At 35.9% G+C, this 26,348-nt stretch overlaps 1 protein-coding gene across 10 annotated transcripts in view; it reads right to left on the bottom strand.

The window, feature by feature from the left end:
• The window catches only part of TBC1D5 (TBC1 domain family member 5), a 533,248-nt gene that overhangs the window by 415,116 nt on the left and 91,784 nt on the right, over positions 1 to 26,348 (bottom strand). For 3 of the 10 annotated variants that reach the window (XM_019435530.2, XM_019435508.2, XM_019435538.2), the window contains exon 3: positions 11,273 to 11,492. The exons of the other annotated variants lie outside the window; for them this stretch is intronic. The gene's annotated coding sequence lies outside the window, so the exon portion shown is untranslated. The remainder of the gene's footprint in view (positions 1 to 11,272; positions 11,493 to 26,348) is intronic. 10 annotated transcript variants of the gene reach the window in all.

The raw sequence follows: 26,348 nt of genomic DNA on the forward strand, positions 1-26,348 counted from the left end.
ATCTTACTCAATGGTGAAAAGCTGAAAGCTTTTCCTGTAAGATCAGGAACAAGACAAGAATGCCCACTTTCACCACTTTTATTCAACATAGTGTTGAAAGTCATAGCCACAGCAACTAGGCAAGGGAAAAAACTAAAAGGCATCCAAATTGGAAAGGAAGACATAAAACTTACTGTTCACTCATGACATGATACAATAAATAGAAGTCCCTAAAGCCTGTACCCAGAGACTACTAGAATAAATGAATTCAGGCACGTTGCAAGATACAAAGTCAACATAACAGAGATCTGTTGCATTTCTATACACTACTAACAAACTATGAGAAAGAGAAATTAAGAAAACAGTCCCATTTACAATTGCATCAAAAAAGAATAAAACACAAAGGAATAAATTTAACCAAGGAAGTGAAAGAGCTGAATGTTGAAAACTATATGACAATGATGAAAAAAAAAACTGAAGACAACACAAATAATTGGAAAGATATAGTATGCTCATGGATAAGAATTAATATTCTTAAAATGCCCATACTATCCAAAGCAATCTACAGATTCAATGCAAATTATATCAAAATTACAATGGCATTTTTCACAGAAAGAACAAATAATCCTAAAGTTTGTATGGAACTACAAAGACCCAAAGTAGCCAAAATTTAGGATATGTTCCTAAATTTCAAACTATACTATAAACTATACTACAAAGCTCTAGTAATCAAAACAGTATGGTACTGGCATAAAAACAGAAACAAGGCTCAATGGAATAGAGAGTCCAAATATAACCTCATGTTTATATGGTCAATTAGTGTATGACAAAGGAGGCAAGAATACACAGTGGGGAAAAGACAGTCTCTTCAATAAATAGTGCTGGAAAAACTGGACAGCTCCATGCCCAAAAAAAAAAAAATGGATCACTTTCTTACACCACCTACAAAACCCAACTCAAAACGGATTAAAGGTAACACCTGAAACCATAAAACTTCTACAAGAAAACATAGGCAGTAAGCTCTTTGACAGTCACCTTAGCAATATTTTTCATCTGTCTCCTCAGGCAAGGACAACAAAAGCAAAAATAAATAGCCTGCCTGGGGCGCCTGGGTGGCTCAGTCGATTGAGTGTCTGACTTCAGCTCAGGTCATGATCTCACAGTCCATGAGTTTGAGCCCCGCGTTAGGCTCTGTGCTTACAGCTCAGAGCCTGGAGCCTGCTTCGGATTCTGTGTCTCCCTCTCTCTCTGCCCCTCCCCCGCTCATTCTCTGTCTCAAAAATAAATAAAAACATTAAAAAAAATTTTTTAATAAACAAATATGGGATTATATAAAAACTAAAAAACTTCTGCATAGTGAAGAAAAACATCAACAAAATGAAAAGGCAACCTCCTCAATGGGGGAAGATATTTGCAAGTAATATATTCAATAAGGGATAACATACAAAATATACAAGTTATAAAACCCAGAATCAAGAAACAAACAATTAGAAATGGACAGAGGACCAGAATACACATTTTTTCAAAGAACATACATAGATGGCCAACAAGCCCATGAAAAGATGCTCAATATGACTAACCATCAGGGAAATGCAAATCAAAACCACAATGAGACCTCACCTCATACCTGTCAGAATGGCTAGTATCAAAAGGAAAAGAAGTAACAAGTGTTGGTAAGGATGTGGAGAAAAAAGCAACTTTGTGCACCACTGGTGGGAATGTAAAGTGGTGTTGCCATAATGGAAAACAGTAAGGAGGTCTCTAAAAAATTGAAAACAGAGGACTACCATACAATCCAGCAAATCCACTTCTAGGTATTTACCCAAAGAAAATGAAAATTCTAGTTCAAAAACACATATGCTCCCCTATGTTCACAGCAGCATTACTTACGATAGCCAAGACATGGACGCAATCTAAATGTGCACGGATAGATAAATGGATAAAGAAGATGTGGTATGTACACACACAGACACACAGACACACAATGCAATATTACTCAGTCATGAAAAAATGAAATCTTCCCATTTACAATATGGATGGACCTCAAGGGTATTACGCTAAGTGAAATAAATCAGACAGAGTAACACAAATAGCACATGACTTCATGTGTATGTGGAAAATTTTTTTTTTAATGAACAAACAAAACAGAAACAGACTCAGATGCAGAAAAGAAACTGAAGGTTGCTGGGCAGGGAACGGAGGGAGGGGGGAAATGAGTAAAATAAGTGAAGGGGATTAAGAGGTACGGTCTTCCAGTTATAAAATCAATAAAGACACAGGGATATAATATACAACATAGAGAATACAGTTACTAACATTGTAACAATTTTGTATGGTGACAGGTGGTAACTACACTTAGTGATGACCATTTCATAATGCATATAGATATCAAATCAATATACTGTACACCTGAAACTAATAGTACTATATGTCAATTATTCTTCAATAAAAAACAATCACCTCAGTGTATCTTTGCAGGAATGAATGACTCATTAACTTGACTTATTAAAGGAGACAAGCTCTTAAGCCACAACAAATAATAATCACAGAATACTAAATACTTTTAGAAAACCATACAATCTAAACACACAACAAGCAAATTTCTAACACTCTAAGGACCATGTATATCAGAAAATCCTAGAACTTTTCAGGACTTCAAGTATCAGCAAGACTCAATTATAAGTAGTATACTGAATTAGATACATATAAATGTCTAGTTTACCTGGCATTTTTAGTAACCAGAATTCTCAACAGCACTTCTGATTTTTAGAACTTAAAGTACCATTTTACTTATCCCACAGAGCTTAAATTATGCCCAGAAGAGTTTGTTTGGGCAAGAAAACAATATTCAGTAACCAGAATATTTGCCCATGTACGAAAACAAGATTTACCATATGTGAGGGTTCATTTTATCAATTTCTGTGATTAAACATCAGGAAATGTGCTTCATTTGGGGGGTGGGGGGTATAACAGTAAATATTAAATATATACAGTAACATGCTCAATGGTAACAAACAAATCTTGTGAGGTTTCTGTGAGTTAAGCAAAACAAAACAAACAAAAACAAAAAACAAAAAAAGGGCTTTGTTAACCTCTAATAATGCAATACAGAAATTATATTTATGCTTTGTGTAATAATAGATGTTTTCGTGATACTGAATAGACTTCTTCACACAAAGATGAAGATCATTCACCAAATTATTGTGACTACTGTATTGTACTCTGAAAAAATGATAAATCGTATCAGCCTGCTCTGTAATTGTAGGCACATTTATCTTGAGTCTCTTTCTTCTAAATTGTGATGGACTAGAACACAAGAAAAATAGGTCTCCTCTCCCATCACTACCCCACTGCCCACTTCTCTGCCTCTTTCACCATAAGGTCAGTCATAAACTGCTTAGCACAGTCTAATTTTCTTCAAATGTTCTTACCTTATTATTATTTACTCAAATCTTTGGTTATCTAGGATATATGAAACATGAGAATATTATAATTAATGTAAAATTAGGGACCAAAATGGTATTTTAGTAAGGAAAATTATGATTAGTATTAATTTGTATGGAAATTTTTATATAATTTTTGGAATGTACAAATGAAATAAAAAGAATCAGCATAAGAAATGTTTAATTTAATATAATTAAATGTGAGAGAATGTCCTTCAGAAGACACAAGTTAAACACAGCACTTTATAGTAATACACCTTTATAAGGGTTCAGAACTCACACATTTAAAAAATCTTTTTGTGACAATTCAAAAAGACACGTTGACAAACAAGTCATTTTTATACTAAACAACAACAACAACAACAAAATAACCCAAAACTAGCAAATCAAAGAAAGATTTCAATACACACCAATAGCTTCGGATAAAACAAACTTTTATCCAAGAGAATGATTAACCATGCAAAAGCTGCTAATATTAGATTAAAATCAGGTATTTTCCAGAATATCTTTTTCAAGTGTAATGTACAGATAATATCCCAGAGAAGAGAAGTTATCTAAATAGTCAGGTAACTATTTAAAAAGTAATAGGTGTTGGGGCACCTGGGTGGCTCAGTCGGTTAAGCATCCGACTTTGCCTCAGGTCGTGATCTCACGGTTTGTGAGTTCGAGCCCCGCATTGGGCTCTGTGCTGACAGCTCAGGGCCTGGATCCTGCTTCGGATTTTGTGTCTCCTTCTCTCTATGCCCCTCCCCCACTTGTGCTCTGTCTCTACCAAAAATAAATAAATGTAAAAAAAAATTAAAAAAGAAAGTAATGTGTGTTTTTTTAACTTTCATTATTTGCAAGCTATTTAGAAGAGTATTGTCAGATTGAGGTAATTATAACCCATTAATACAAATGGTAATTTAAAATATTTTCTCAATAACACCTAGTTTGCACTATTAAAAAATTCCATAGATGGTAGTGAATAAAGATGAATAGAAATTTAATCCATTTTCAAGTTTTACATAATGACCTGTGGTCACATGTAACATTGAAACCACATTCCCAATCTTTCTGTACTCATTCCAATTAATAACATACCAGCATCTAACTACAAATATTTTCTTTTTTATGTATGAAATCTGCAGTTATCAGAGATTATCAAGGAAAAGAAACCAAGGTTACTCAAAGTCAAAAAAAAAAAGAAGTTTTAGTACATCTGCAAATTCATAGCTGACTCTCTCAGTCCCCAATTCAATTTCATTCCTGCTGACTTCTGAAGAGCTGCAATCAGTACCACAGCCTATCGGACCTACGATAATCAAAGAGAAAAATGACTTCTCATATCTTTAAGAATAGACTAACAGTCTTTTTGTTTATGATGTTTACTGGGAGTTTCCTATTACTAAAATACTGCATATTATGCAACCCACTTAGAGTAAAACTATACAGAAAACAATATTTTTGTAATATTTAATGGCATTAATGATTTTAAAAATTAAACACAAAATTTAGCTAGAAAAAAACCACCTTAAAGTGATGAAGTGAATGAAATGCATCTTCCCAAAAATCTATAGCAAACATAATACATAATGGTGGCACATCAGAAGCATTAGCCTTTAAAAAAGAATAAGACAGATGCCCACTATTACCACTTTTACTCAAGACTGTACTAAAACTTCAAAATAGAAGAGTAAAACAAATCAGTAAGAAAAGGCATAATGAGTAAAAAGGAAGAAAACAAAGTTGTCATTTTTTTCAGATACAATAGTCAACTTAAAAGAACCGAGAGGATCTACAGACATTTTATAAAATTTTAATAAGAGAATTCAGAATGTTTTCTGGATATACACAAAAATAAGCTTTCTGATTTTGATTTAATACATCCACTTTCCCTAATCCATGATTACCTCTTTCCCTTTTTGTGTGCTCGAATGTTGGCTTAAGTCTTCATTAATGGAGTGGCCAACAAAAACCACATGATATATTAAATGCTAAGACTTACCAGTAGAATAGTGTACCTCCTTTCTCAGATCTGTTACATTTCCATTGCTTTCTATTCTAAGACCAAATTACTTCTGTAATTAAAATGTCCTTTTTAGGGGCGCCTGGGTGGCTCAGTCGGTTAAGCATCCGACTTCAGCTCAGGTCACCATCTCGGGGTTCTTGAGTTCAAGCCCCGCAGAGGACTCTGTGCTGACAGCTCAGAGCCTGGAGCCTGTTTCAGATTCTGTGTCTCCCTCTCTCTGACCCTCCCCCGTTCATGCTCTCTCTCTGTCTCAAAAATAAACGTTAAAAAAAAATTTTTTTTCTAAATATCCTTTTTAGTTGCTAGTCTTTGGCCACATCAGAGTGGGCCAATATCTCTAAGTATACCCTAAAATGTCTCCAATATATCCTATTTCTTTCCTATATCAGAATAAACCAATCACAACTCATTCTTACCAAAACAAAACTCAATTTACTTAAAGGATCACTTTGCAGTTGCCAAAATTAAGAGGACTTTGCCAGGTCCCTGCTCAGCCGTGTAGCCTTCAGCGGTATTCCTACATTTATTTCTTACCATTTGCCTTACTGGCATTTTGCTTCCTAGACCACAGTATCATGCAAAAATCTGCACCATATTATTTACCACATGCTTCCAGAAAATTCCCACTGTTTCCATATATAACTTCATTTGTGGGCCTGACTCACTATACTTTTCTCATTTCCTATCTCTAATTCAGTTTCTAATCCATGATGGGTTTGTTTTTTTCAAATTATCACTCAGTTCATACTTTATAAATTTTTTCAAAGTCTAGCAAAATACAGTACTAGCATTACATGACTATTTAACTTTTCAAATGGGACATTTTTCTTCAACATTATCTTTATAAAAGTACAAATTCCTTTTTATAGAACTCTTGCCATTTTGAATTACTGAAATTGTTCTCTCAATGGTCCAAATGTAATGTCCTTTCCCAAGTCTTTATACTCCTTGATTTCTCTATAGCCCTAATAACCAGGATCTCCTTCCTAAAATTCTCTTTGCCGTGTTTCTATCATTGTTTTCCCAACAACAAATCCATCAGGTCTGACCCTTTTTCTGATGCTGCCACCTAATTAACATAAGGGCTCTTCAAGATCTATGTTTCCTTTGGCTGATTCCCTTCTCAGGAAAAAAGAAAGAAATTTCTTTTGTGTGTGTGGTGGGGGGGGGGGGGCGGGGGTGGTTAGCTTAACATCTCATTCAAATTTCCTGTCTTCAACCATTATCTTCTGTCCCCATGTCTCTAGTTCTGACTTGGATTCCAAAACCTAGACCATGCTCACATGTACATATCAGCCAAAGTAGACACACATTGCCAATAGGTTGGATGCTGCCTCAAATGACTTCTCGACACTGCTCTGGACAGTCACTATACTACCAGATGAAGCGAGCACTGAAGAAGAAACCTACTCACCATCTCCAATCATTCCCTATTTTTCTCCACCTGATTGATAGTCCGTATCAACACCTTATGCATACTTTATCACAGAACTCATTATGTTTCTCCAAAACTGTCTACTACTCTACCCTTCATCACCTTCTTTATTTTTTTTTATTAAACTTTTTTTTAAAGGTTTATTCATTTTTGAGGGAGACACAGAATCCAAAGCAGGTTCCAGGCTCTGACCTGTCAGCACAGAGCCCGACATGCGACTCAAACTCACACACCGTGAGATCGTGACCTGAGCCAAAGTTGGACTCTCAACCGACTGAGCCACCCAGGTGCCCCCACCTTCATCGCCTTCTAAGGAAATCTTGAGAGTTTGATAATTTTGTTTTGTATCTTCAGATCCATGTTGTTCCTCTATTTTACTGAATAGCAATGTGGTATCTATCAAATCTGTCTCGTTTTATTCTCCAGTGTCATACTTTAATATAAGCACTTAGTATCTCTTAACAAAGCTGCTAAAGCTGTTAGCTTCCTAACTAGTCTCCCACCTGCAGTCCCTTCCCTTCCTTTTTTCCGACTTACTATGTCCTGCAAAGTAATCTAATCATCTCACCCAATGACTACCCAAATTTCTTATGACTGCAAGTGGTATCCTTCACCTTACTTCTAATCTTACTTTATGTATTCTACCAAATATAACATCTCTATTCTTTACTCATGACGTTTCTTCTGGTTGACAGGGTCTACCTTTCCTTTAGGCTAGAGCAAACTGGAAGGAGTAGAGACATAAATTCAACAAAACCTGACAATACAATGAATAAAGATGAGTGACAAACAAGAACAGGATGATCCTCAGGTTTCTACTTTATACAATAAGATACACGGTACTGGTCACTTAAAACTGGGAGCATTTGAGGAGAGGGTTAGAACTTATACTGTGAAGTGACTTTGACATCCCAAAGTGGACACTGATACCAGGTTGGCAGGTGAACATGTAGATCTCCATCTCAGAAGACAGATGTAGAGTAGAAATTTTACTCTCAGTGGGTACCTGTGTGTCTCAGTCGGGGAAGTGTCTGACTTCAGCTCAGGTCATGATCTCACAGTTCATGAGTCTAAACCCTATATTGGGCTCCACGCTGATGCCAAGCTTGCTTGGGATTCTCTCTCTCTCTCCCCCTCTCTCTCTCTGCCCCTCCCCTGCTCGCTCTCGCTCTCTCCCTCCTTCTCAAAATAAATAAATAAACTTTTCTTTTAATCTTTGTTTATGTTGAGAGAGAGACAGAGTGTGAGCAGGGGAGGAGCTTAGGGGAGGGAGACACAGAATCCGAAGCAGGCTCTAGGCCCTGAGATGTCAGCACAGAGCCTGAGGCGGCTTGAACTCACGAACTGTGAGGTCATGACCTGAGCCGAAGTCGGACACTTAACCGACTGAGCCACCCAGGTGCCCAATAAATAAATAAACTTAAAACAGAAAAAAGAATGTTAGTCTCAGAATAGCTGTAATATAGATGATAACTTGGGCCACAAGTTTGCTTAGAAAACTAACATAGTTCAAAAAGAAGACAGAATAGAATTTTGAAAGAGGCAGCCCGGGATGTCAGAAAGAAGAGGCAGTCAGAAGCCGAGTAGAGAAGAAAGAGCTAGGAGACTGAAAAAGAACAACCAGAAGAATGTGATTTAACAAAAAGTAAGGGGAAAAAATACATTCAGAAGAAGGCAGGGTCTGCAATGTTGAAAGCCACTAAGAGGAAAAACAAGCAAGTAAGATAAAGAGAAAATAAATCCATTAGATTGAGTAACAAAGGGTTCTCAGCAGCGGCCTTGGTTTTAACAATGCAATAACCAGAGTGGAGCTGTTTAAAGGATGAGAATGGAAGGTAAAACAATGAAGGTGAAAGGTAGAGACAACGCCTTCAAAATATTTAGCCATGAAAGGGAAGAGAAATACTATAGAGAACCGTATATAACAATACACGTACTGCCTGTAAAGCATTTCGACTGTGCATTATTACCTTGTGCAGATCTATCTTTTCTCCCGCTGCTAGCTCTCAGTGTTACTCTGCCCACTAAGGTAAGGAATAAGGCAAGGATACCCACTAGGACCACTACTACTTTTTTTCTGGACATGTTAGTCAATAAAATAAGACTAGAGGAAGCCATTAGAAGTATAAAAAACAAGAATTGGAAAAGAAGAAACAAAACTATTACAGACAAAGATTGTAGGGAGAACAGCTGGAAAAGAAGAACTAAAACTATCTGCAGATATCCTGATGAATACCTGGAAAATCCTAGAAAATCAACGACAAAACTCAAGAACAAAAGATTTTACCGAGGGAGCAGGATATAAAATAAACATGAAAACATCAGTAACACTCACATACACAAATAAAACCAGATAGAATATATAATGGATGAGAAAACCACACCTAAAACAGTAGTAAAATAGTAAAAAAGGTTAAATAAGAATAAATTGAAATGTTCAAAACCCACATAAAGAAAAATAAACACTCTTAAAAGAGACAACAGTAGTCCTGAACAACTGAAAATAAATGCTTTGTCACTGATTGGGACATCTCAATATCAATACACCATAAAATTATAAATATAATTTGAGCCCCCCAAAAATATGATTGACTTTTCTGTGGAGCTAGACAACTTGATACTGAAGGTCAAGTAGAAAAGAAACATTCAAGAATGTCTAGGAAATACTGAAAAGAAATATATATGGGAAACCTTGTTAAAACATACTACATACATTGGGCTACCTGGGAGGCTCAGTCGGTTAAGCATGTGACTTCAGCCCAGGTCATGATCTCACAGTTCATGAGTCCAAGCCCTACAACAGGCTCTGTGCTGACAGCAAGAAGCCCAGAGCCTGCTTCAAATTCTGTGTCTCCCCTTCTTTCTGAACCCCTCTCCCACTCACACTCTGTGTCTCCCTCAAAAATAAATAATAAACACATTAAACATTTTTTAATTAAAAAAATACCACAGAAATTAAAACACACGACAAAGCCTCTATAATGAGAACAGTGTGGTATTGCTGCATGAATAGTCAGAGAGACCAATGAAACAGAGTAGGGAAGTGCAGAAATAGATTCGGCTATCATAAAGGTGATATCACAAAACACTGGTACAAGAATGGTCTTTTTAACAAATGGATACACATTTGCGGGGGGGGGGGGGGTGTAAAAAATCCATCTATTTCTCACACTGAACCCAACTCCAAAAAAACCAGAGATTTAAATGTAACAAAGGGAACTATACAAGTAAAAAAGAATCACTAAATTCCTCCTATAACCTGGGAAATCATTTAAAAAAAGCCTTCCTTACTAGAACTAAAATCCAAATATGAAACCTTTATACTACAAGAAAAACACAAGCAAAAGAAAAAGACAGATGACAAATGAGGAGAAAACATTTTTTTGCAAGACTTATCACTGATAAATATAAATGGCTGATATCACTACAAAGAGCATTCAAAATTGAGGGGAAAAAACCAAATATCCCATAAAAGCAGCTCCTAAACATATGAAAAGACATTCAACTCCACCCCTAAGATGAACACAACAAATTAAATGGAACTGAGGCACCATCTCTCATATTTCAAATCGGGAAAAATTCTAAAGTTTTACAGTTTACTCTGTTGGCAAGGCTGTGGAAAGACAGGCACTCCCATACACTAGTAGTGGAGATGCAAAATGCTACAGGAGAACTGGGCATATACCTAATAAAATTACATAAGCATTTATCCTTTGAGAAGCAAGCCATCCCACTGCAAGGAATTTACCCTGAAGATAAACCTGAAACAATACGAAAATACATAGGCACAAGGTTATTCACTACCGCATTATTTGCAATTTCAAGCTACTGGAGATTATTTAAGTGCCCAAGTATAAGAGATCGGTTGAATAAACTACATTACATACGTACGCACAATAAAGTAGTAAGCGTATGCAAAAAATTAAAGAGGAAGATCTCTATAAGGTGATATGGAGTGATTTTTAAAAGATATAGATAAATGACAAAAGTAAATTGCAAAAGGACATATATACTATGCTGTGTTTCATAAGAAAGAGGAAATAAGAAAAAAAATAAGAAAATGTATCTGCTTATCTTTATAAAAGGAATGATGAACTAAAAAACAGTAACGTTGGATACCTAACAAAGGATGCGGTGGAATGAGGGAAATAAAGTGACACTTTCCTGAGTATACCTTTTCATAAAACTTTACCTTTTGGAAAAGTAAATCATCATTTTCTACCTATTCAAAATAATTAAATTAGCAACGATATAAAGACGGAAAATATGCAAAAGCTGACAGCAAAGTAAAATGAGTGAATTAAACTGTATTTCAAATTAATACTATATCCATCCTTAAGGGATAAAAAAAGAAAGAAGTAATGCAAGTAATTAGGAGTACAGCATTTGATTAAATATACTCACAGAATTCAGTGGGGTGAGGAGAGAGTACTTCAAACAAATCCTGAATTCTTTTTGGTAGATTTGTTCATTGTAGTGGTATAATGAACCAATTCTGAAACTATTTCAGATGTATTATTGAGCTGCGCAAGTAAGTTAACGTGTTGATGCTGTCGGAAGCCAATGTTCTCACGATGAAAGAAGAGACATATAAATATGGAAAGATGGAAGGCAAGAAAGAGCCCTGTGGAGATGGATTAGAATTAGAGACACTGGTGGGACCTAATGATTTCTAAAGTATGTAACATATGTTTATCAGTATGAATGTATGTATACATTTACCCATCAATGTACATGTGTACATATATATATATATATATATATATATATATATATATATATATAAGCCTTATTTCCTAGCTCTGTCCTCTTTCTGTCCTCGTGGCCTAAAAGCCAAGATCCTATAGAGATGAGCACCATCCAGTAGCAACCAGCACAATAGTGCCCAGATCTTGATCTCTAATAACATTCCCCCACTAAAACCAGGACTCTTCAGAGAAATGGCTGCCCAGAACTGTGACAGAAAAGATAAAGATCCTGTGACAATCTGTTCTGCCGGAAAGTAAGAAAGCACTCAAAAATGTGATAGGGGAGGGGCACCTGGGTGGCTTAGTCTGTTGAGCATCAACTCTTTTTCTTTCTTTTTCTTTCTTCTTTCCTTCTTTTTCTTTCTTTTCCTTTCTTTCTGTTTCTTTTCTTTCTTTTTATTTATTTATTTATGGCGGAGGGGGGCAGGGAGGGGGAGAGAGACAGACTCACAAGCAGCCTCCACACTGTCAGTGCAGAGCCTGACATGGGGCTCAAACTCATGAACCATGAGATCATGATCCGAGCTTAAACCAAGAGTTGGGAGCTTAACTTAATGAGCCACGCAGGCACCCTGAGCATCAACTCTTGATTTTGGTTCAGGTCACGTGGGGGGATTGAACTCCACATCTGACTCTGCACTGAGCATTGAGCCTGCTTAAGATTTTTCTCTCTCTGCCCCTCTCCCCTGCTTGTGTGCTCAGAAATAAAAATATTTTTAAAAATTAAAAAAACAATGTGATGGGTAGGGCGCCTGGGTGGCTCAGTCAGTTAAGCGTCCAACTTCAGTTCAGATCATGATCTCACGGTTTGTGAGTTCAAGCCCCGCATCAGGCTCTGTGCTCACGACTCAGAGCCCGGAGCCTGCTTCGGGTTCTGTGTCTCTCTCTCTTTCTGCCCTTCCCCCACTCACACTCTGTCTGTCTCTCAAAAATAAATAAACATTAACCAAAAAAACCCTTTAAGATAATAATGTGACAGGGGAATGCTGTAAAAGGTAAAATATGGGCCTCTGGGTGGCTCAGTCGGTTAAGCATCATCCAACTCTTGATTTCAGCTCAGGTCATGATCTCATGGTTTGTGAGTTCAAGCCCCACGTGGAGCTCTATGCCGATCACTCAGAGCCCGCTTGGGATTCTCTCCCCCCCCCCCCCCGCCCCTTCCCCACATACATTCATTCTCTCTCTCTCTCTGTCTCTCTCTCTCTCTCAATAAATAAATAAAGAAATAAACATAAAAAAAAAAGAAAGGTAAAATAAAATGGAGTCACTTACATCAGGGGGTTTTTAAACAGAGCCAAGTGCCTAATAAAGACATGGGCCTTACGCATGTCCTCACCAGGTAGAACCATGAACTTTTGAACTGGGCCAAACTGCAAATATTCCAAGGACTCAGCCTAAAATTTGCTAAAGTAAGAAACTTTGCTTGGTGATAGCCTTAACCAATTAAATTCAGCCAAGATTAATTTTCTGCTGCCAACATTAATCAAAATTTTTTGTTAAAAGAAAAAAAATACAAGCATTCCATTTTGTCTTTAAAAACCCTTGACTTTTATTCTGGGGTGGGGGTGGGAGGGTGCAGGGACAGACACTATTTGGGCTGCTGCCCAAATCTGTGTTCCCTGAATTGCAATTCTGAGACCTCATATAAATGCTTTTGTTTTATTTTAGCTCAGTCTCTTTTCTCGGTCAACATTTCTATCTACTTTCACCAACCAAACCTGGACAATTTATAACTCAGTAGTGAATTATAAAGCATTGAAAAGAATAGATATCCATAAGCTCATACCTATGATAAATGATTGAATGAATAAATGATTGAATGAATAAATATAGTTGACCCTTGAACAATGCAAGGGTCAAGGGCACCAACATCCCACAGAGTCAAAAGTCCACATATTAACTTTGACTCCCCAAAAACTTAATTACCAATAGCCTACTGTTGACTAGAGCCTTACTGATAACATAAGCAGTCGATTAACACATATTCTGTATATGTATTATATACTATATTCTTAAAATTAAGCTAGAGAAAAGAAAATATTACAAAAATCAGAAGGAAGAGAAAATACACTTACAGCACTGTGCTGTATTTATGGGAAAAAATCCACATATAAGTGGACCCACACAGTTTAAACCCACAATGTTAAAGGGTCAACTGTAAATCAGTCAGTCCATCAAGCATAGATTTTGCGTTCATCAGAATGCTGATGTTGACTGGAAGGAGGGCTGGAACTGGAAAATCAGCAGTTTGTAACCATTATAGAAAGAACTGTACCAGGGAAGAATCATCAATAGATGCTAAATCTAGGCAGAAATTTTGATGAGGAGCAGGATATTTGCATGATCTTAAAGTGTTTCCCCACAGACTGCTTATTAGTTGCAAGAGAAAAAACTGTAACTCTAGAGTAGAGAAATCTGACAACAGTCTGACCAAATGATAAAAATTACCATCACCAATATGCCTCCAGATGTGATGTCCTGAGAAGGACATAACATCATCTACGTGGTATTCTGGGTGGAATATACAACCTGAATCTAATCATGAGGAAACAGGAGACAATCCCAAATGAAGAGTGATAGACAAATGAAGGACCATATTATTAAAAAATGTCAGTGTCATAAAACTCAAGGGCCATGGAACCATTTCAGATTAAAGAAGGCTAAAGAGACATGACAACCAAGTGCAATAACTGATCCTAGACAGGATTCTTATTGAAGAGGGAAAATGCTATAAAAATATTATTGCGTCATCTGACAAATGTGGAATATGGATGGTAGGTTAGATAACAGTATTATACCCATGTTAACTTTACCAAAGCTGTTCATTATACTATAGTTATGGAAGAAAATATCCCTACTCTTAGGAAATACACATTGATACACTTTTAGGATGGTGCATCAACCTCTGCAATCTCTGTTCAAAGGGTTCGGGGGGAAAAAAAACTGTGGGAGGGAGGCATTTGAGGGAGAAGGGAGAGAAAAATATCCAAATGATAAAGCCAATGCAGTAAAATCTTAACAGTAGGTGAATCTGGGGAGAAGAATATACTCTTCCTACTCCTACAGCTCTTCTCTAAGTCTGAATTTATTCCTAGTTAGAAGTATTTTTTAAGCCAGCCACTTACTTTTTCTTACCGCTTGAACTCAAATGTTTAACTTGTTCAATTGCTCATGGTTTTCCTCATTCTAGCAAACATTAGGAATGCTCTGTTTCCTCCCTTCCATTTACCCACCAAATCTGACTGGGATCTAGTTAACATTCACTTTCTAAAAGATGCTTTCTCAGTTATTCGAGCCCTAAAAATGTCTGCCATGTTCAACCCCTTTAGCACACAAGGGTTGTACCAGTACCTTTAGCACTTAAATAACAATACTGGAAAGTCTGTTTGAAGTGGCAACACCATGACAATTTCAAAAGTTGTCCTCATCTCTTATTTTCATCAAGGAGAATAAATACTGGGAGACAAGCCAGTTTGCATATGCTAAAGGAAAAGATAATAATGGTAGTCTTTCATTTCTTTTTTTTAATGGCAGTCTTTTTAAAAGGGGGGATGGGGAAAAATGCTATGGTCAAGTTAATTTGGAAAAATTGAATTAAGCTACACCAGGTTCTCAGATATTTTAATATAAATCAATGTATACTGTGATTCTCCTAGATAGGAAGAAAGTATACGATGCTTTCCAAAATTTGACCTCTTTTTATTTAGAGAATCTCCTGGGGAAAATACACCATAGAATACACTTTGGAAATGCCAACTACACTGTTAGTGAGAGAAAACATCAGCATATCTGGCCTGTGATAAAGACACTTAAAAAGAAACCACCAGCTTAACATTAGTAGGGTAACGAGAGGCATCCCACATATGATACAAAGTGGCAACTGATTCTAATTGCAATTACTTATGGAGTAAATCCCTGTGAGATCTAGATTAAATATTTGCCTTCTTCAGGATCCAACTCCAATTCCGATGTGACTTTAACACTGCCTCCTCCAACTCTCCCGCTGCACATGACCAACTGAGCAAATGAGAGGCTTTGCCTGAGAAGCATATAGTAGTGCTTCTCAAATTTTAATGGGCGTACAAATGAAAATTCGATAAAAATGCAGATGTTGAGGGGTGCCTGGGTGGCTCAGTCAGTTAAGCATCCGACTTTTGATTTCAGCTCAAGTCCCGATCTCATGATTTCCAAGACTGAGCCCCACGGTGGGCTCTGTGCTGAGCATGGAGCCTGCTTGAGACTCTCTCTCTCTGCCCCTCCCCACCTCCAAATAAATAAATAAACTTAAAAACAATGCGGATGTTGACTTAGTAGGCATGGGATTGAGCCCAATATTCGGCATTTTCAGCAAGCTCTCAGGTAACAGCACTGCCTTTGAACTATGGACCACACTTTGGGTGAGGGTTTCAGGCACCACAGGACAAAAAGTGGAGGCCCCTAAATTTACAAGTATCCAACAGCTCTGTCTTTCAAACTGCTTTTCAAAGGTCTGATTCTCCCATATGAAAACAAGCTTTCACTCATTTATAAAAAGAGAAATTGTATACAATAAAAAGATACTAAAATCATTATTACCTGCTGACAATTATTTTTCTTAGAAATGGCAGCTTTCTGCCAAAAGTCATAAAAGTGCATGTAAAATAATCACGTTTTGGTCTAAATCCTCATTCTACTTCTATTTCCAAAGGCCCACAGTGATGACACAGAAACATACTGACTCCTATGGTGGACAGATTGCCCCCAACCTCACTGACTTACAAGGCTGCGAAGAGAAACTATTACTGCCCTGCCTCCACCAAAAAAGAGACGTGTAGAAAGCCAGCATCTTTCTCAATGATTTACTGAAAGCAGCAGCTCATTTTAATAAAACCATCCCAAAACATAAAATTGATTGAACCAACTGCTGTGGTGGGCATACACAACAGCTGATCAAAATCATTCAAGATTTTTATTCTTACAGATTTTCTTTCAGGCTTTGAGAATATTTTCCCGTTCTATACTTTTATCTTGATATTGAAATCAGTGACCCAGAGAAAAAAGGATTTTTGAATCTGTGGAATAAAGTTTTAAACTACAAAGTCAGTCAACTCGAGAAAATAATAAACCAGATTACATACAACTTAGACAATGCACATACTAAAACTATAATAACCACTTTTCTAAAATATATTTTGAGTAACAAAATTATTCGGTTTAAACCGAATAACCTCTTATGTTGCCAAAAAAACCGTGTGGCTTCTTCTAGGCATAACACTGTCAATTAGCAAAGTATTATAATATTACATACAACATATTACCCTCATTCCTCACCAAGGAAAACTTTGTGAAATAAGAAATTATTTCTCTTTATAACTGGTTTTCTTGATATTAAATATTTAAGATTTTATTTCACTCAAAAGCAATGACATTTATCCTTTCACTGCATGTTAGATGATGCCTTTATTTTACTTTTTATAATAAAGTGATTTTATAGTATTTTTGTCACAATGAAGGACAAAGATAAGCCAACTGTTTAGATTCTTCTCCTTTATGTTGTGTCTTTGATCACTAACAATGCTGCGTGAACAGCCAACAGAAGGCTGACATTTCATAAAATATGCAGTGATAAAAACTAATACTGTAGCATCTGGGAGCGATATATAAAATGCAGAAATACACCTAATAACTGAGATCTTAAATTACAAGTTACTAAAAGCTAAATAAAAAGCATACCTAAGAATAAAAAAAGTGGCAAAATTACAAAAAGGTTTTTTGTACTTCTATTTCTAAAAACAAAGTTTTAAAAATAATTTAAGACTCTTAACATTTTCCCTGCTATTCTACACTTAAAAGCAATCTCCCTTCTCAGAACAGGGCTTCCGTACTCTGTACCCTTTCAACAACTGACGAACACATTACAAAACCACCATGAAAGTGGTGAAAATTTTCTATTTACTGTAGAAAATGCAGAGGAAATTTCTTTTTCTCAGATAATGGAAAAAAACAGTATTGTACTTTAAAGACATGATGCCAGAGACCATAACCAAAATAAATTTTAAAAATGATAATAATCTAAACAAATATACTCTTAATGCCAGTACCAATACATCTTTCCACAATCTAAGCCTTAAATTAGTCCTTGGGACACCACAGCAAGGAATTTGTGCTCAAATATACTTAAATAATTTTAACTTTACTAGTAAATATCTGCTTTTTAATAGTGGGAAGTAGGTAAGGCACTCAATAAAGACCATCCAAGAGCAATCATGTGAATGATCTTGGTAGCATTTGGTTTAATATTCTATCTATATCTGCCAAAATCACAGTCCAGCAGAAGTAGTTCTACTGTTTTTTTTTTTTTTCTTTTTTAACATGTATGTTAAGGGGGATGAAAAACTAAAAGCCATATTCAGCACTTCACAAACTCTGAATTACACTTTGACTAAAGAAAATATACAACAGTTAAGTATGTGGGAGGCAATTGTCCTTGTGCTTATAATTAGCATCTGAATTTAGAGATTTCACTGCTTAATGCACACCCATCCGCCTGTTATTCTTACCATGGCTTTTTATGTCGCTTAATGGAGATAAATACTCTTTTCCCTCCTCATATTTACATCAACGCTATTTAATTTTTTTAAAGCTGTTATAATAGGTTAAACAGCAGTCTCAACATCACTCTTCATCTCCCACTGGACAAAGAATGGCATTACAGGACTGAGAACAGAGAAGGCATATTTACATTCATAATGTTCCTAACTATAACATTTATGTCAATTATGATTTTATATTTGCAAATACAATAATTTTTTGTTTCAATGCATACTTTGCCATTCTTTTAACATTAACTCTCTATAGTTACTAGAATCTCAAACAATTCTACCTATGAAATACATGATGTTGTTCAAGCCACTGGAAGAAACACTTAAAGTTAAAATAATAATGTGTCCAATAATGTATTCTGCTTTAAACTTGTTTTCCTACAAAAGACAGCTTTAGAATATTAACTAAGAAGTTCTGATAGTTTTGAGTTTAGGAAATGTTCCTTTTAAAAATATTTTTGGGGCGCCTGGGTGGCTCAGTGGGTTGGATGCCCAACTTCAGCTTGGGTCATGATCTTGCAGTTCATGGGTTCAATCCCCCATCAGGCTTTGTACTGACAGCTCAGAGCCTAAAGCCTCCTTCGGGTTCTGTGTCTCCCTCTCTCTCTGCCCCTCCCTCTCCTCTCCTCTTCTCTCTCTCTCTCTCTTAAAAATAAATAAACATTAAAAAAATTTTAATATTTTCATTATCTTTTAATTATTTTACATCAGTTTACATTACCACATGAACGATATACAAATTTCCTATAATTTATTACCAAAAATGTATGAATTACTCCATTATTTTGTCTACTTGATTTAGCTAAAGAGTATATCAGTATTATGTACATTTAGAAGAAAACAAGGTTTTACCATTTGAAAACCTGTGATTTCACAAGAGTAATTAACTCCATTAAAATTTATTTTTAAAATAAGAAAAATTATACATACAAATAACAGGAGAGGGGAAAGGCGATTTTCTTTTTTTTTTTTCCCCACTTGTCAAAAAAGTGGCAAACCGCATTCCTCAACTGTATTTAAACAGGCATTGTTAAATTAGCTACAGACTATTTCTCTCCCCTTTCTTGAATGTAAAGTCCATGAAAGCAGATTCCATACCTCTTATGTTTAACTCTTTATCAACGGTATTTGAGTTAGGTAATCAGCTAATATTTGTGGAATAAGTGAGCAAAAATCAATTTATCATCTGAGATTTGTAATGAATTGTACTTAGCCCATAAGAGAGATGCAAAGAAATATAACATGGTCCCTGCTCTCTTGACACTTAAAATTCAATTATCCACATAGGGCCTAGATCCAACTAAAAACAAGAGAGCAAAACACCAAACAAAGTGTTTTGTGAGAAGCGACAAAGAAAAATAGGGGTTCAGGAGAGGGGGAGATCATGGTAGACCATACTGTTCAGGAAGATTTTACAGAGAAAACAAGACATGAGCTGCAAGTTCAGAAAACGTAAGCTTTGGATGAGCAAAAAGAAAAACAGGAGAGAGATGACTGGGCACAAAGGAGAGAATGAAAATACTATGAAATTTGGAAGGATGTGCAAATGCAGGAATTCTCAGGATGCTGGAACCATCTTGACAGAAATACGAGAATTTTTGTTACTGACTAGTAGAGAAGGCTAAATGGTAAATTAGGACAACTTTATGAGAGAACTTTGAGTATGGGGCTAGAGACTCCAAATTTCAATCTACAGACAAAGTGGGACCACTTAAAGTTCATAAGCAGGGGAGTGACAGAGTGAAAGCAATGCTTTAGGAAGATTAATCTGGTAACAATATATGGCACAGATTTAAGGATAGCAAAGTCCTCTGAAGTATTCCAGGAATAAGGGTGTAGAGGAATGGATTAAGGCTGGTTTTGGGAATGGTATGGAACTGGCAGGAGCAATTAGAGACTAATTAGAGATGATGTTGTAAGGAGGAGGGCAGTGAATTCCTAGGTCTAAGATAAAGAATGTAAAGGGTAATGAGAAGGAAGCCAAGAACCAATAATGGTTCTAGATTTGACTGGCAACAAGAGGTTAGGGAAAAAATAATGCTTTCAGTTCCAGATATTCACTGTGGTGGGAAAGAAAGTAGTCAAGACAGTAGGAAATGAGAGAGAAAAGCATGAAAATGAGCGCATATTTAGAGCTTCACATTTTACAGTTCTCCATGAAAACATAACAGTTTAAAATCTTCAAAAGGGAGGGAAACAGAGTAAAGAACAGAGACAAGATTATTCTACACTATCTAACAGTCTATAAATATATCTGTGGAAATTAACTAAAATAAAAATGGAATGACTGGCCTTATTAGATAGTCCCACTTCAGAAGGAATGACTGAAGAAATAAGGACATGATATCCACAGAGGGCATGAACAAAAACCTTACCCAAAGTTGTTTAACATCCAGGGTCTTAGAAAGTACTACAAGGAAGCAGGAATTTTAAATACTGTTTTTGCTTTAGAGAGAAAATACTAGGATATAAACCAGAGGGAAAAACTAAGTATCTGAGAAAACTATAAAACTTTTAAACACAGAACTTCCTATTGTATTGTTTCGCCAAAAAAAAAAAAAAAAAAAAGAGCTAAGACATTTTTCTTTTAAAACTCTCCTAATCCTGGAATGCATGTAATGTAAATGTTCACAGAAGACTAAAAGAAAAACATTTTCATTTGCTCCTTATGCTTTATATTAGTTACATTTCTCCCTCCATTTTTCATAACTGCATTATTTCTTATTACTGTTTTCTCAGGTTTAGGACCATATCTACATAAACTAGATATTATATATTGGTATTTCCTAATTTCAATAAAATATTCCAGTGAGAAAAAAATCTAACAAGGTAATGTACAAATTTTTTAAAACATACACACAAGCCAACTGAGACTAGTTATGGGTACAGTGTTCCCAGGGAAAACAGAAATTAAGAAAAGTTCTCAAACCCTACCCCACTCACTATTGAGTGAGAATAACAACAGCACAAACTTCAGGAAAAGAGACTTAGAACACCCACCATAAATGTAAATGTATAATAAGGTTTCACAGAGCTGTTTTCCAGAGTGCACTTTATCTGAAGAACCCGGGCAATAATTTAATTGTGTCAAGATTTAGGGATTCCAATGGAAAGGGGAAAGCTTTCGAACGTTTGATCTTCATCATGATACATAAAGACGAGATCTGCTCATTCATCAGCACAAGAAGCACTTGTTCAGATAAGTAAGTGAATGTATGCACTCTGTGTGGGTGTCTCACTCTACTAAAGGTATTTAAGCTAATCAATAAGTCAGATATGTTCTTAAAAATGCTAAGTGGTTGTTTACGTGTGTTAGATTTTCCGTATGGCATATTAATGTACTTTTCCTGTATGATATAGTGAACTTAGTGATGATAAATATGTGGTGTGTCTGCCACCTACGTTTTCACTGACAGCAAATGGAGTGTAAAACTGGCATTGTAAACTGGAAAGAAAGAAATTAACTTCAGAGGTATGTAGCAGTGGTTTCATCGTATGCACGAACTGCTAAATTTAAACTCTGATAGATTCACTATTAAATTAAGGCCACAAATATATATAAATTAGCAAGTGTCAAATATCTACTTAGCTTACTAGAATAAGATATAGGATTCAAAATCATACATTGGTCTTTGTTTGGATTATCCAAGGGAAAAAATTAATCCATTTGAATACAAATTATATTTTGTACTTCGGAAAAAAATCCTGACTACAAATTTAAGTTAGACATAAATGGCAATTTGGCCTTCTGATACACAGAAAACACATAATTGTTTTCTTCAATTAATGTAGTTTAATAAATAAAAAATTTCAAAAATGTGAAATAAAAGCATTCACGTATCTACTTTATTATAACACGGTTGTGCTAGTAAAATTGCTTCTATAACATAATAACCTGTCCCCTTCAAAAAAAAAAATCAGCAGGTGTTTAAACGAATGCAATGCCCAGCTATTTCTCTGGTATTAAATAAAATCTAAAGGAAGAGGGAGGAAAAAAAGCCCGTCTTAATTCCTCTTCCTTGCCAGGTATCAGTTTAAGAACAATGTCTAGCACAAGCAGCAGAACCTCAGAATTCACCTATTCCCTTGCCACTAACCACTGAGGACGTGACAATGGCAGCCTGGAATGGCAAAAGACTACAAGAATGATGTAAGCCATCACACTATAAAACGTGTGGCTCCTTTATCCACAAATAAGGGCAAAAAAGAAATCACATCTACTCTCCACGCTGACTTCTCGCAAGTGAGCCAGGAAAACTATTCATGATCTTTGCAAAGGTGTCAAGGAGAAAGAAGGAGAGGAAGTAGAAAAAGAAAGAACTTAAACAAAATTTTAAGACAGGGAAGCAGAAATTTGAGTTTGCGGTTTTATTCATATTTGAAATAATTGGCTACTTAGAAATCGAATGTCCATATAATTATGTCCAAACAGGGTCACTCCCAAAAGTGAAAAACTGCTGTGGAAGGCAGAATAATACAACCAACTCCCTCAAAGATGTCCATGTCTAAATCCCTAGACCCTGTGAATGTGTTACCTTACATGGCAAAAGGGACTTTCAAGATGTGATAGTCATGGACCTCAAAATGGAGAAATTATCTTGGCAGGCTTAACCTAATCACATGAGTCAGAAAGGAAGATGCTATGAGAGAAGAAGGGTCAGGGAGAAGAAAATGAGACTACAACTTGCTGTTGCTGGTTCTGAAAATAGAGGAAATGGTCATGAGCCAAGATATAGTTCCCTATACAAGCTGGAAAGGGCTCCAAGAAAATGGAGACCTAGGTCCTACAACCACAAATAACTGAATTTTGCCAAAAAGATGAATGAACAGGGAATAGATTCCCTGAACCCTTGATTATAGCCTCATGAGACCCACGCTGGACTTCTGACCTACAGAACTGATTTTAAAATTCTGTTTTGCATTAAACCACTAAGTTGACAGTAATATGCAAGGCAACAATAAAAACGCAGGGGTGCTAGAAATAATTAAGACAGGATAACAGGCATACAAAGCACTTTCCCAAGCAAACTGGGCTTATGATCACCCTACTCAGAACTAAGGCCACACGCATGACAAACTATTACATGTTTCTAACACAGAATCATAATATCCAACAGAGAATTCAAACTCTTAACCTTAAACAACAGGAAGTTTTAACTCAAGCCATTTTAAGTTAACGTTTGTTAAGGAACTTGCAGGAAAGAATTAAACTCCACAAGAAGGTGCAAATAGTCATCACGTACCTTTTTTCCCCATAACAATTAAAACTTCATTCCACATATTAATACATACTAGTTTCTTACATTCTGTATTAGAGAGCTAATAAAATTTTCGCCTCCTCTGATAACAATTCAAAAAAAAATAAAATAGGAAAAGGTTTGTTTGAGAAGCTCTCCTGAAATGTCCCTCTCCTAAGCATGTTAAAAACTATTCAGTCTAATTTAGGCGAGGGCCAGAGGATACGTTTCAATAGAAGATGCAAATGTTCTACTTATGCTTAAACTTAGGTTCTCCATTAAGAAGGGGGAGGGGGAAGTGTTTTCTTTGAGAAAATTGAGCTAGCAGTCTGGATGAAACAGCATTTTATCTTTCAATCCACGTTACTTCTAAAGAGATCTGAATTTTATTAAGCTTGAAAGACTGTAACTTTCTAGAATATACTTAAGAATAAAGTCATTCTAAACTGAATATAAATGCTTCTTTTAATTCAATGTAATTCTCACTGAATTACATTTAAAATACAAAATTGTAGGTACTATAGAAATGGGTATCAACCAACAATCCATTGTTAGATGTGCCGTGGCTCTCTTAGGAATGACAAATTTCATGTTGTACTAACTCTGGGAAGAATTAATATTATTTCAAACAATTCAAGAGTCACCGAACCCTAATTCCAAAGCTATTTAGCATTTAAGTCAAAATTAGTTGAAGCTTAATGTCAAGAAATGAATCTGCTAACCAATGCAATTAGGCAAGATAATGAAATAATAGTTAGTTTGGATAATAGCAAAATGATTCTTGTCGATTAATTCTTTTATATGTGGAAATACATACAAAACCAAAAACAAATGATTACCAAAATAATGAGTTCACTGCTATTAATTGAATATATTACTTTCAATAGCTTTCTTACATATCGACAAAAGCAACTAGAAAATGTAAGAAAAAGATGACTCCACCACTATTTCCATCTGAACAATTAGAAAGGTGGATATGCCATCAATAGAGATGGGGAAGACTATAGATAAAATAGGTTTGAAAAAGAAGAACAGGAAGTCACTTTTGACATAATGACTTTCAGATGGCAGTTAGTTGTGTGGAGATGCCAAACATATTAATTAGGTATTTAAACTTGAAGTTGAAATAAAACTCCACCTTCAACCGTGGAGTTGAATACTTTGGTATTTAAAGACATGAGATTAGATAAAATCACCAATGCAGTAAATGTAGATAGAAAAGATATAAGGTCAAATAACTGAGCTTTGATGCCCTCCAAATTAAGAGGTAAGGAAGAATATGAGAAACCAATAAAGGAAAGTGAGAAGCAATCAGTGCGGCAGAAAGAACCAAGAAGGCATGATATTCTAGAAAACAATGAAGAAAGAATACCAAGGAGAAGAGACTTGGATCAAATGCTAACAACAGGTTTCAAGTAAGGACAAGAATTAGGGTGCCTGGGTGGCTCAGTAGGTTAAGTGTCTGACTCAACGATTCTGGCTCAGGTCAGAATCTCCCAGTTCCTGGGTTTGAGCCCCCATATTGGGCTCCACGCTGACAGCAAAAAGCCTATTTGGGATTCTCTCTCTCTCTGCACCTCCCACATGTACATGTAGGCATGCTCTCTTTCTCGCTCTCAAAATAAATAAAATTTAAAAAAAAAGGGGGGGGGGGGACAAAATTGACCACAGGATTATCAGTGTGGAAGTTACTGGTAACCACGATAAGGATGTATGTAGAAGAGTGGTGGAGACTTTTTAACCGTGATGACGTTAAGAGAGAGATGGGAGGAGGAGACTTGGAAACACCAAGTACAGACAGTCTTGCCAAAAGGAAGAGAGAGCTGGGACAAAAGGCAGCCAAAAAGTAGGATAAAACAGTATGTTTTTAAGATGAGAGAAATAACAGCATGACTGCATATTGATGGGAAAGAACTAGTAATGAGGGGAAAATTAATGAAGCGGGAGAAAAAACTGCTTTAATCCTGTAAAACCACTATGTGATACTTACTTTTATTATCCCCATTGAACTGAGGGAGGCACAAAAAAGGTTAAATAACTTGCCCAAGATCGTGTAATGAAATAAGATGGAAGGCCCTGGGTTTTAATCTCTACATCATGCTGCCTGAGTGAAAAAAGAAATTTGTCTACCCCTAGAGGCAGTGTGCACATGTATAAGACAACCAGTACATAAATGTGCGTCTGCTAAAAGTTTCTTAACAGTGAAAATTTCAAGCAGCCTATATGTTCATCAAAAGAATAAACAAACTATGTCAATAAAAATCCACAGTAATATATCCCATGCTAAAATTCAATGGCACTATTTTCCCATTAATAACAGAAGCCATTTTCTACCCATTTCTCAAATAAAGCTAAAATTCTTATTTTCTGTGGAAGCAGGTGGGAGGGACTCAGGAAATGATTGCCTCGTGATCATTTGGAAATTTCTCACATCAATAGTCAGTCAGTGGTGTTGAGTATAAATTTCAACATCCTTACTGTAACTTTTCTGACAATATAGATTCACTAAAAACACAGATTTTTCAATAACCTTACAATAACACAACCCTACGTTTTACACAATTATGGACAGCCATTTTTCAATATGACGGTTGGAATTTTACTATATATTCATTCAATGACATACCCTAAAGCAGTGAAAGGGAATACATGATAGCTACAAGTATCAACAAGGATAGATCTCAAAACAAAACACTGAGAGAAAAATTTAAGTTATAAAGGGTATGTATAATAATAATAAAAAAGATAATAACAAATGTTGGTGAAGATGCAGAGAAATGGGAACCCTCATGTATTATGATGAGAGTATATAATGCTGCAGCCACTTTGGAAAATAGTTTAGCAGTTTCTCAAAAAGTTAAAAAAATAAATATATCAGATGATTCAGCAATTCTCCTCTCAGGTATCTACCCAA

Source organism: Panthera pardus, unplaced genomic scaffold, assembly GCF_024362965.1.
Source record: "Panthera pardus isolate Hobbes unplaced genomic scaffold, ASM2436296v1 HiC_scaffold_16, whole genome shotgun sequence".
Taxonomy (NCBI): domain Eukaryota; kingdom Metazoa; phylum Chordata; class Mammalia; order Carnivora; family Felidae; genus Panthera; species Panthera pardus.